This window comes from Perca fluviatilis, chromosome 22 (assembly GCF_010015445.1).
Source record: "Perca fluviatilis chromosome 22, GENO_Pfluv_1.0, whole genome shotgun sequence".
Classification (NCBI taxonomy): domain Eukaryota; kingdom Metazoa; phylum Chordata; class Actinopteri; order Perciformes; family Percidae; genus Perca; species Perca fluviatilis.
In genome coordinates, this window is record NC_053133.1 from 28,445,582 (window position 1) to 28,454,660 (window position 9,079).

The 9,079-nt window shown below is 46.6% G+C and overlaps 2 protein-coding genes, 1 long non-coding RNA gene and 1 pseudogene across 3 annotated transcripts in view; 2 read left to right on the top strand and 2 right to left on the bottom strand.

The window, feature by feature from the left end:
* The window catches only part of LOC120552605, a 10,253-nt gene extending 9,072 nt beyond the window's left edge, over positions 1-1,181 (top strand). The window contains exon 2 of the long non-coding RNA XR_005638038.1: positions 459-1,181. This is a non-coding gene — a long non-coding RNA (uncharacterized LOC120552605). The remainder of the gene's footprint in view (positions 1-458) is intronic.
* Positions 1-9,079, bottom strand: part of LOC120552569 (NLR family CARD domain-containing protein 3-like) — a 1,238,648-nt gene that overhangs the window by 1,187,209 nt on the left and 42,360 nt on the right. The window lies entirely within an intron of this gene.
* The window catches only part of LOC120552576, a 501,282-nt pseudogene that overhangs the window by 268,881 nt on the left and 223,322 nt on the right, over positions 1-9,079 (top strand).
* The window catches only part of LOC120552600 (NACHT, LRR and PYD domains-containing protein 1-like), a 735,215-nt gene that overhangs the window by 68,503 nt on the left and 657,633 nt on the right, over positions 1-9,079 (bottom strand).

Genomic DNA, 9,079 nt, shown 5'->3' on the forward strand with positions numbered 1-9,079 from the left:
TTAGGATGGTAGTGAAGATAAGCTACACTTCATTCACAAGACAATGAAACATGTTGATTTATAATAAACTTTAATAAGATGATCCTGTTTAACCTGTCAGTATTACAGCTTACTGTGTGTAATTATTGTAAATGTATTGCATTTACTAAACACGCCTAATTCATGTCAATGCAGCAGAGTAATGTTGAGCTACAGATTTATAACTGAATAACCTTCATATAACTGAATAACACAAAATAATTCACTCCAAAGTCTTTATTGAAGTAGCAGCATGTTGACATAATATTAATTAGAGATCTTTTTCACTTTTTGTATTTTACAGTTTTTATCCTGATCCTGTTGTGTTCAGGTGTTTCTGTTTTCTAAACCTTCTTCAGCTCTGAAAAGATTATTAAACATTGAATGATTTCAAGCAGGAACATTGTCTTCTAACGTTACATAATTTATTCTTTATTCAGATTGTGGAGCTGCGGTTTGTCAGAGATCAGCTGTGCTGCTCTGGTCTCAGCTCTGAAGTCCAACCCCTCCCACCTGAAAGAGCTGGACCTGAGGGGCAACAAGAACCTGAAGGAGTCAGACGTGAAGCAGCTGTGTGATCTGAAGGAGAGTCCAGACTGTAGACTGGAGACTCTGGAGTAAGTAGAGGGTTGGATTCAGTCCATGCTGGTTTCAGCAGTATCAAACTAAACCCAGTTAGTATCAAAGCTAAGATCCAGTATTTTCTGTAAACCTCCAACCTCGTCAGTGAAGCTGTGAGAGGAGAGAGAGAACAGTCAGCCAATCAGAGACTGTTCTCTCTGAACCCAACAGCAGTAAATCATCATTAAAGTGAGCAGTGAACGTCTCTCTGTTTCTGCAGTAATGATGCGTTCAGGACTCTTAGCAGTTTATTTCCACTGTGTACTTCAGTGAAATCTGCAGAGTCAACAGACTTGATGGCCAAAGTCTCTGCAGGTCTGTGAGCTTCACTCCAACACGTTAACATGAGAGCTGAAAGGAAGCAGGCTGCTCTACACAGCCGCTCCACTTGGTGTCTGAACAGGACTGAAGTCTCTGCTGCTCTTTATACTGGATGCTGTTAACTTGTTCAACATCAACACTGTTCTAATGTTTGCAACTTACCCAATTACCCTAGTGGGGATTGTTTTGTGTATCTTACACATAAAATAACAATAACAACATAACAAGTGTAATGTTTTCTGTTTAGAAATATTGATAAATAAATAGTCAGTGATGTTGAATAGCCTGTAGGCCTACAGTAGTGTAACAGACCGTCCCTACAGTTCAGCAGACATGTGAACCGCTGATTGATTGTAAATGTAACCATCATAGTGTGAAATCCAGTTGAACTGATGCTGTTAGGTGAACGGGGCTCAGCAGAGAGGTGGAGAGAGACCACGTCTCTGCAGCTTATTCAGGGAGTCAGGTCAACGCTGCTAAAGACCTCCGAACTTAGAGTTTCATGTGGAGGCTCCTCCCATATGGCTCGCATCAGGAGTTAACAGGAACTGTACCAAAACACGGAAAGCTCGTGATATTTCTTTGGCGCCGGTTAAAACCTCTTTATAGGGCGCCAAAACTTTCTCTATGCAGTAAAACCCTGAATAAATACAGATAATAACTTCATAATACTAACTATTAAACTCCAGATGGACTCCAGCCGTCTTCTCTGGGGGGGGAAAGATCGATGTGGGAAAAATTAACTTCTTCTTCTGTGTGTTAATTAGTGGATCACAAACCAAGTTTAAGGCTCAAACCACCACCTCCATTACTGTATTGGAGGGTGTAGAATAATTAATGGTGTTAATTAATCTGAACGGAGGATTATTCACAGTCAGGTCTGTTGTGTTTGTGTGTGTGAGAGAGAGAGAGAGAGAGAGAGAGAGAAGGAAAGAGAGGAGAGAGAGAGATTTTTTGATTTTTACAAAACACTATTTACAAAATTATAATTTGTGCAGGTTCACAATTAAATAAAGTGCTAATGCATTAAAATCTCAGTAGTTGTATTTAAAAGAAAATATTATCTGATAAAAACTTGTGCAAAAACCAGGCCCTGATATTACAGAGCCAGACTGCCCTGGCCTCCTGCCCCTCCCTGTTCTCCACCCTGTTCTTTCTGGTAATATAAATCGCCATTTTGGCTTCACCTGAAAGGTAGTTCAGGAGCTGCCATTTATCTTTTTGTGCCTTTTTATAGACAGCTCCCATAATAAAAACCCTCTCAGTAAAAACTACGTTAAAAAGACTAAAAACCAAAGTTAAAAGAGAGAAGAACTCAGTGAGTCTCTTACACTCAGTGAACATGTGGTACACAGTCTCTCGCAGGTTACAGAACAGGCACTGGCTAAGACCAGTCGGGTTAAGAACAGAGATAAAAGCATTGGAGGCAGACACAGCCCCATGTAGAATCCTCCACTGGAGGTCAGCGGTCCGTTTTTTTTGAGGGGAGGCTTGTATAAAACCCTCCACTGGGGACAAGGATGCCCCCCAGCCTGTCATTCCAGACAGTGGGGGTCTGCCACTCAGTCCTTTTTTTATTGGTGGCTTTCACACATTTCTGGATCGGTTCAGGGCTGCCAGCAGTCCGGGCACCCCGCTGCAGATGTCCAGTCTGCTCCCGCGTGACCAGCGGCTCCTTCAACAACCAGTGCAGAGAGTCAGACCTATCATTCAACGCATAGTTAAAAAGGGGCCGCACGATTTAAAACGCCCTGATAAAAAGGAGGAAACCCACTTAACTTTAAAAATTTAGGATCAGTTAAGAACAGAGCAGCATCCAGCCCCAGTTTACTCACATGTCTGAGGATACAGCTGGTCACGCTCTCCACACCAAGTCAGGCCGCCCTGTCAAAATTCTTTTATATAAACTGAAGCCTGAAAGTGGCCGTTCTGCTGGCCAGGTGGACAAGGCCCTGTCCCCCCTCCTCTCTTGGTAAAAACAGCACCCCTGTGGCACCCAGTGTAGACCTCCCCAAAAAAAATCCACCATTTTTCGCTGTATCTCAGCTCGTAGACCTGACGGGGGTCTACAAAGCTAAACGGTGCCACAAAAAGGGATGCAACCAGATTATTTAAAACTAAAACTCTACCTCTATAAGACATCTGAGGGAGTAGCCACTTCCATTTATTCATTTTTCTTTCAATCTTTTCCATGACGGTCTCCCAGTTTCTCCGCACCATGACCTCGAGTACCGAGGAACAGACCGAGTAGACCGTAAGTCTGCAGAGGAGGGAGCTAGGGAGCGTGAGCATCCCGGACAGAGCACAGCCCTGCCGGAGCTTCTACACACTCTAAAAGGAGCACACAGACTGCGTAAACTTCAGCACACTCTCAACCTCACTGTACAACACCTGGATCTTGGCGTGAAAACCAGCGCTGAACCCAAACCTCCCCATTACTTTCCAGAGGAAGCTGTGCTCAACGCGGTCAAAAGCCTTTTCCTGGTCTAGAGAAATCAGACCAGTGTTAAACCCAAACGAACTGGAGACCTCCAAAACATCCTCGAATGAGGTGGACATTGTCCACCATGGACCTGCCGGGCACACAGTAGGTCTGGTCCCGATGGATGACCTGCTCCATAGCTCTCCCAGCCTGGAGGCAAAGACTTTGGACAGAAGATTGTAATCCACACACAGCAAAGACACAGGGTGCCAGTTTTTAATGTCCTGCAGGTTGCCTTTCTTTGGTAGCAGCGTAACAACTGCCCCGCGGCAGGACATGGGCATGGAGCCAGAGGCCAGACTTTCATTAAAAACATCTAAAATATCGTGTGCAAATATATCCCAGAAGGCTTTAAAAACTCTGTGAGGCCATCAATGCCTGGGGCGCGCTCCCCCCCCTGCATACTCTGCAGGGCAGCGTGGACCTCCTGCAGTTGTATAGGCGCTTCCAAACAGGAGTTGGTCTCCCCAGAGACCTGAGGTAGCCCACTCAGGAACTCCTCCTGTAGAGCCTCCTGCTCCCCATACTCACTCAGAGTAGAGGGAGGAGTAAAACTCTACAGCTCGCCTTCTTATCTGCCTCCCGCTCCATGATCTCCTGCCCTGTGTCTGAGAGCAGTGTGTGGATTACCCGCCCTTCGCCCATTCTTCCTCTCCAGGCCGAGAAGAAGCTAGAGGGAGCATCCATCTCCGAGATGGTCTGGAATCGGGACCTGACCAGTGAAACATTTAATTTCAACAGCAGTATATAACTTCCCTCTGTTGACTGTTACTGTAGTTGGGAACTTCACTCTCATCAGACACACCTTCATCACTCTCACTACCATCCGCACACCTTCCCTACACTCTCCTCACTCACTGGCTCGCCTTTAGCCTCACTGGAGGCACTGTTTGATTTCCGCTCATGCTAGCAGGTAGTTTGGATTTAACTGCAGCCTCTACTTCCTCCATCACCACCTCCCTCCTCCATCACTACCTCCTCCAGCACCAACCTCCTCCAGCACCCCACCTCCTCTACCTGTTCACTCCACCTAACACTTTGCTCCGCCTACCGCTTTCTTCATTTCCTCCTCAGTCTGTACCTCCCCTGTCTCCCCAGACTGCCCCCTGTGTGTCCCCTGAGCTCCCCTGTCTCCCCAGACTGTCCCCCTGTGTGTCCCTGAGCCCCCTGTCTCCCCAGACTGTCCCCCCTGTGTGTCCCTTGAGGCTCACCTGTCTCCCCAGACTGTCCCCCTGTGTGTCCCTGAGCTCCCCGTCTCCCCAGACTGTCCCCCCTGTGTGTCCCTGACCTCACCTGTCCTGCTCCCCAGACACCCCTTCACCTGTTTGTTTTTTTTCTTTTTCTGTTTCTTTTCTCCTCACCCACTCAAACTACTCTCATCTCCACTCACACTCTCACTCACACCATCCACACCAACACCCGTGTATTTACAGTACTACTCACCCCCGAGGTCCGGTCAGACACGGTATCGCGCACGGCGTAGCGCCGAGCGGCCATCGTCGCCGGAGGCGGTAGAGCCGCTCGGAAGGTGCAGCCCCCACACGGTGGGGTCTGTCACCCGGCAGCGACCGCTGGGCATCCGCCCCTCAGCACCAGCTGCCCTCCGACCGGAGGGTTCGATCACCTCGTCTCCGGGCAGGCCCTCACCGTGTGTCCCAACCCTCTCTCCACAACCAAACCATTTCATCCCTGATGACGTTGCAAAAATCAATGTATTCATAATCATCTACTTTTAACATGGAACCGGAGGTTCAACTCCTCGTCCCGATGGTTCAGTATCATATAGAGCTGCTCACGGTGAGACACCACGCGCTTCAGCAACGGAGATTTACATCCAGACAGGATCTTTTTAACGGGGAGACTATTCTTCCGCGTCTGGACAACTCTGGGTGAGGGAGCCATCAGAGATGAACGGTGGACGTTGGACAGGACCACCTTGGTGGCCGGTTGAGTGAGCGGTAGCACCTGAACAAACATTTTGTCCACGGTGATGCCTGCCTCGATAACTTGTTTCACTTTGTCCTCCGGGTCCAGGAAGATGACCACGGCGCCGCTCATCCCGAACCGCACACATAATACTACCGCGTCCAACCTTTCTCCCCACAGCTAGACTAATGTCCCCTCCACGCCGAACGAAACTAATGATCATGACAGTTGCGTGAGCGATGGAACCCCTCTCCATTCACCACATGGCGGCCCACGACGGGCCAGCGGCAGGAGACAAAACCCACCCAAATAAACCTAAAACCAAAACACCAAAAAGTACTACAAAGAAAGATAAAAGGACCCACAACCCACTTAAACCAAAAGTAAAATGAAATTATCAACAAAGGAAAAAGAAAAGCAAGAAAACCCACAAACCCTACAGCTCACCAACCACACAGAGAGAGCAGAAGAGAGAAAGGCAGAGAGAGAGAGAACACAAGAGAGAGAGAGAGAGGAAAGGAGAGAGAGGAGAGGGACACACAGAGAGAGAGAAAGCAGAGAGAAAGGAGGAGAGGAGAGAGAGACAACACAAGAGAGAGAGAAGAGAGAGAAAGCAGAGAGAGAGAGAGAGAGACACGAGAGAGAGAGGAGGAGAGAGAGAGAGAGAAAGAGAGAGAAAGAGAGAGAGAAAAGAGAGAGGAGAGAGAGAGAAGAGAGAGAGAGAGAGAGGAGAGGAGACAGAGAGAGAGAGAGAGAGAGAGAGAGAGAGAAAGGAGAGAGAGGAGAGAGAGAGAGAGACACAGAGAGAGAGAGAGAGAGAAAGGAGAGAGAGGAGAGAGAGAGAGAAACACAGAGAGAGAGAGAAAGGAGAGAGAGAGAGAAAGGAGAGGGAGAGCAGAGAGAGAGAGAAAAGAACAGAGAGAGAGAGAGAGAGAGAGAGAGAGAAGAGAGAGAGAGAACAACACAGAGAGAGAGAGAGAGAGAGAGGAGAGAGAGAGAGAGGAGAAGAGAGGAAAGGAGAGAGAGAGAGGAAGGGAGGGAGATATACGGTAAGTATGGTAAACCAGCCACAATGGCCGCCACACCAATCGTCTTTAATTCACTGACACTGATAAGCTCACAACAAGTTTTATATTGTTGATTAAGTCAGATTTCATATTGTAATGAATAGAATATTTCTGCCTAATCTAACTTCGTATAAATGATTTAGGTACAATGGTCAATTCGCATGACATTGAAAATGTATCCATATTTGTCTTCAGTAAAGGTTCACATGGATGATTGATAGTAGAGGGGGAAATTATAAACTGCTATGATAATACTATTGTGTATTTATCCCTTCGGGAAGATGGCAGAGTATACAGGGCTGCACCTGACAGACATAGAAGGGACGGAGTAAATATCTCAAAGAAACAAACTGTTATTAAAGCATGAGAAGAACCCCTGCAAGAAGTGCTACTATATTGCTTTATGCATGGCTGGTTAATCCCAGTTTGTCAGTTTCCGGTAGCAGTATGGTAATAAATTCACTCAGTCTTTAACCTTTATATCACACCCCTTTGGACTCTGACTTGACTTAAAACATGATTTTATTTCTACATTCTGACGTAGAAGTATTACGCAATGGGACATTGCTGTTAGAGATTTGCATGAATGTTAGGTCACCAGGATGTCCAAAAGTGAGGGGCATGCCTGCAGCGACCGGCTAACCACGTCTGTGTCAGTGTTTGTCAGTTCTACTAACTCTCGACTTGAATACAGTGGATCTGGACTGATCAACATTGGTGGATAAGATCTAACTTTTGACTGTCTTCTATCTTTGGCAAAACCCATGGAGCTTTAGGTGCTTTATACTAGTGGTTGGCGTTCTACCTTTCTTATGGTCTCCAGCTCGCACCGCTCGCTTCGGATTCAATATAGCTAGAGTTTCTTCTGCAATGGAGTAACCCACCATCAGTTTCCTTCCCCTGTTCCTAACCTTCCCGTGCCTTTGACCATTCCACTGATCACAAGAATGATCAGAAAGACTCTATGCCCCAGCATAAAAGAAGAAAGGGAAGAGAGCTTGCATCACCCAGACCCACCGGAGACGAGTCGGCTCTCTGAAGATTCCTCACATCCATCATCCTCGCTAATGCTCAACTATCTCTGAGACAAACTTGATGAACTTCAAGCCCATGTTCGGTTTCAACATAAATTCAGCAACGCATAAGTTTGTTGGTTTTTTTATGAGCTTGGGCCGGATAGAGATTTGAATTGAAATGTCCATTGATGATTCAGCGAGCCTATCCGCCTTGACCGTGATGCCGGTCATCTGGAAAATCATACGGTTTGTACTGTAATTGATAGATGGTGCGCCGTTCGCAGAGAGAGACTCTCTAGACTGGCCACTAAACAGGAGCTACGCGTTACACCCACTACCTACCTAAATTCCTGAGAGATGCATCACGGTACACATTCACCCCAGAGCTAATGAGGAGGAAGCCTTCGAGTCTGAGTACTTAGATGTAGGGTCTGGAACTCACTACATTGTATGAGCTCGATCGAGGGGAATCGAGGGTTGTTTTTCAAATTCCCTCTGGGTAACGCAGCTAGATAATGGCTCTAACCAGGCCTGCACCAAGGAAAAGCTTAGTTGATAAGATTAACCATATCCGGTCCGGAAAAACCGAACACATCTTCCTTGCACAGAATGATTTCTATGCTGTTTGTTCTCTCAAAGAAAAAGCTGGACTCAAGTCTTCCAGAATACCGCTGTTCCCAGCAGCAGCAGCCATAAGCCCCAACACCCCGGCTCTACATGGATGTGAATTTTGGCCTGACCAAAATTTTTATTTTCCAGCTCGCAAGTCAATGGAGAGTGCCTAAACCCTCCTGGCTGCAACATAAATTTGCTGCCACTAGGGGTGGCGTCTGGATTTCCAGGCTAACCTGCTCAACCAGGCATAACAGGATTCGTGACATGTGTTGGCGTTCTGTCAAAGGAGCATTCAAGCCCTCCCTCTTCCCGTTGGCCCGGAAAGGGCCGATTGTGCTGCAGCTCATACCAGCATATCTTTCTGCCCTCAGGAGGGTAATATCATCACAGAGATCAGCACCTGGACTGAGGATTCACCATATCTATATCTCTAAAACCCTTGTTAAATTTGGAAGAAGAAGGCATTTCGAGAGGGCAACCTTAAAAGCCCGGTGATTTGATTGTATATGGGGTGGACTTCGCTTTCCTCCTGTGCGACAATTAGCCCCATCTTCACTTATCGAACTGCAGCTGTCCCTACAGGAGGGTGCCAAAGAGTTGGAAGCAGTCCATCGGTCATCCCTGTGGCCAAAAACAACTCTCCTAAAGGTTATTAACGATTTCGTGACCTGTGGCCTCTTCACTTTAATGATGTCCTTGAAAACCTGATGAAAGAGATATCCTTACCAAGACTGCAACATCTACTTGACTCTATTCAGTTCGACTTATAGAGTATGGCGGTGAAGATGCCACTTGACCTTAATAAACCTTTAGTTTTAAAACATCTTAAAGGGAAACAAAACCATGCCAAGCTGCTATTTGTTGACTTTTTCGTTAGCTTTTTAACACAATCCAGCCCCACATTCTAATTGATAATCAATAATTGATCGATTTCTTGACTTTTTAACAATCCGCAACCTCATATGAGGGTTAATGGATGCACGTGTTACCAATGCAACTGAACCAGCTACCAA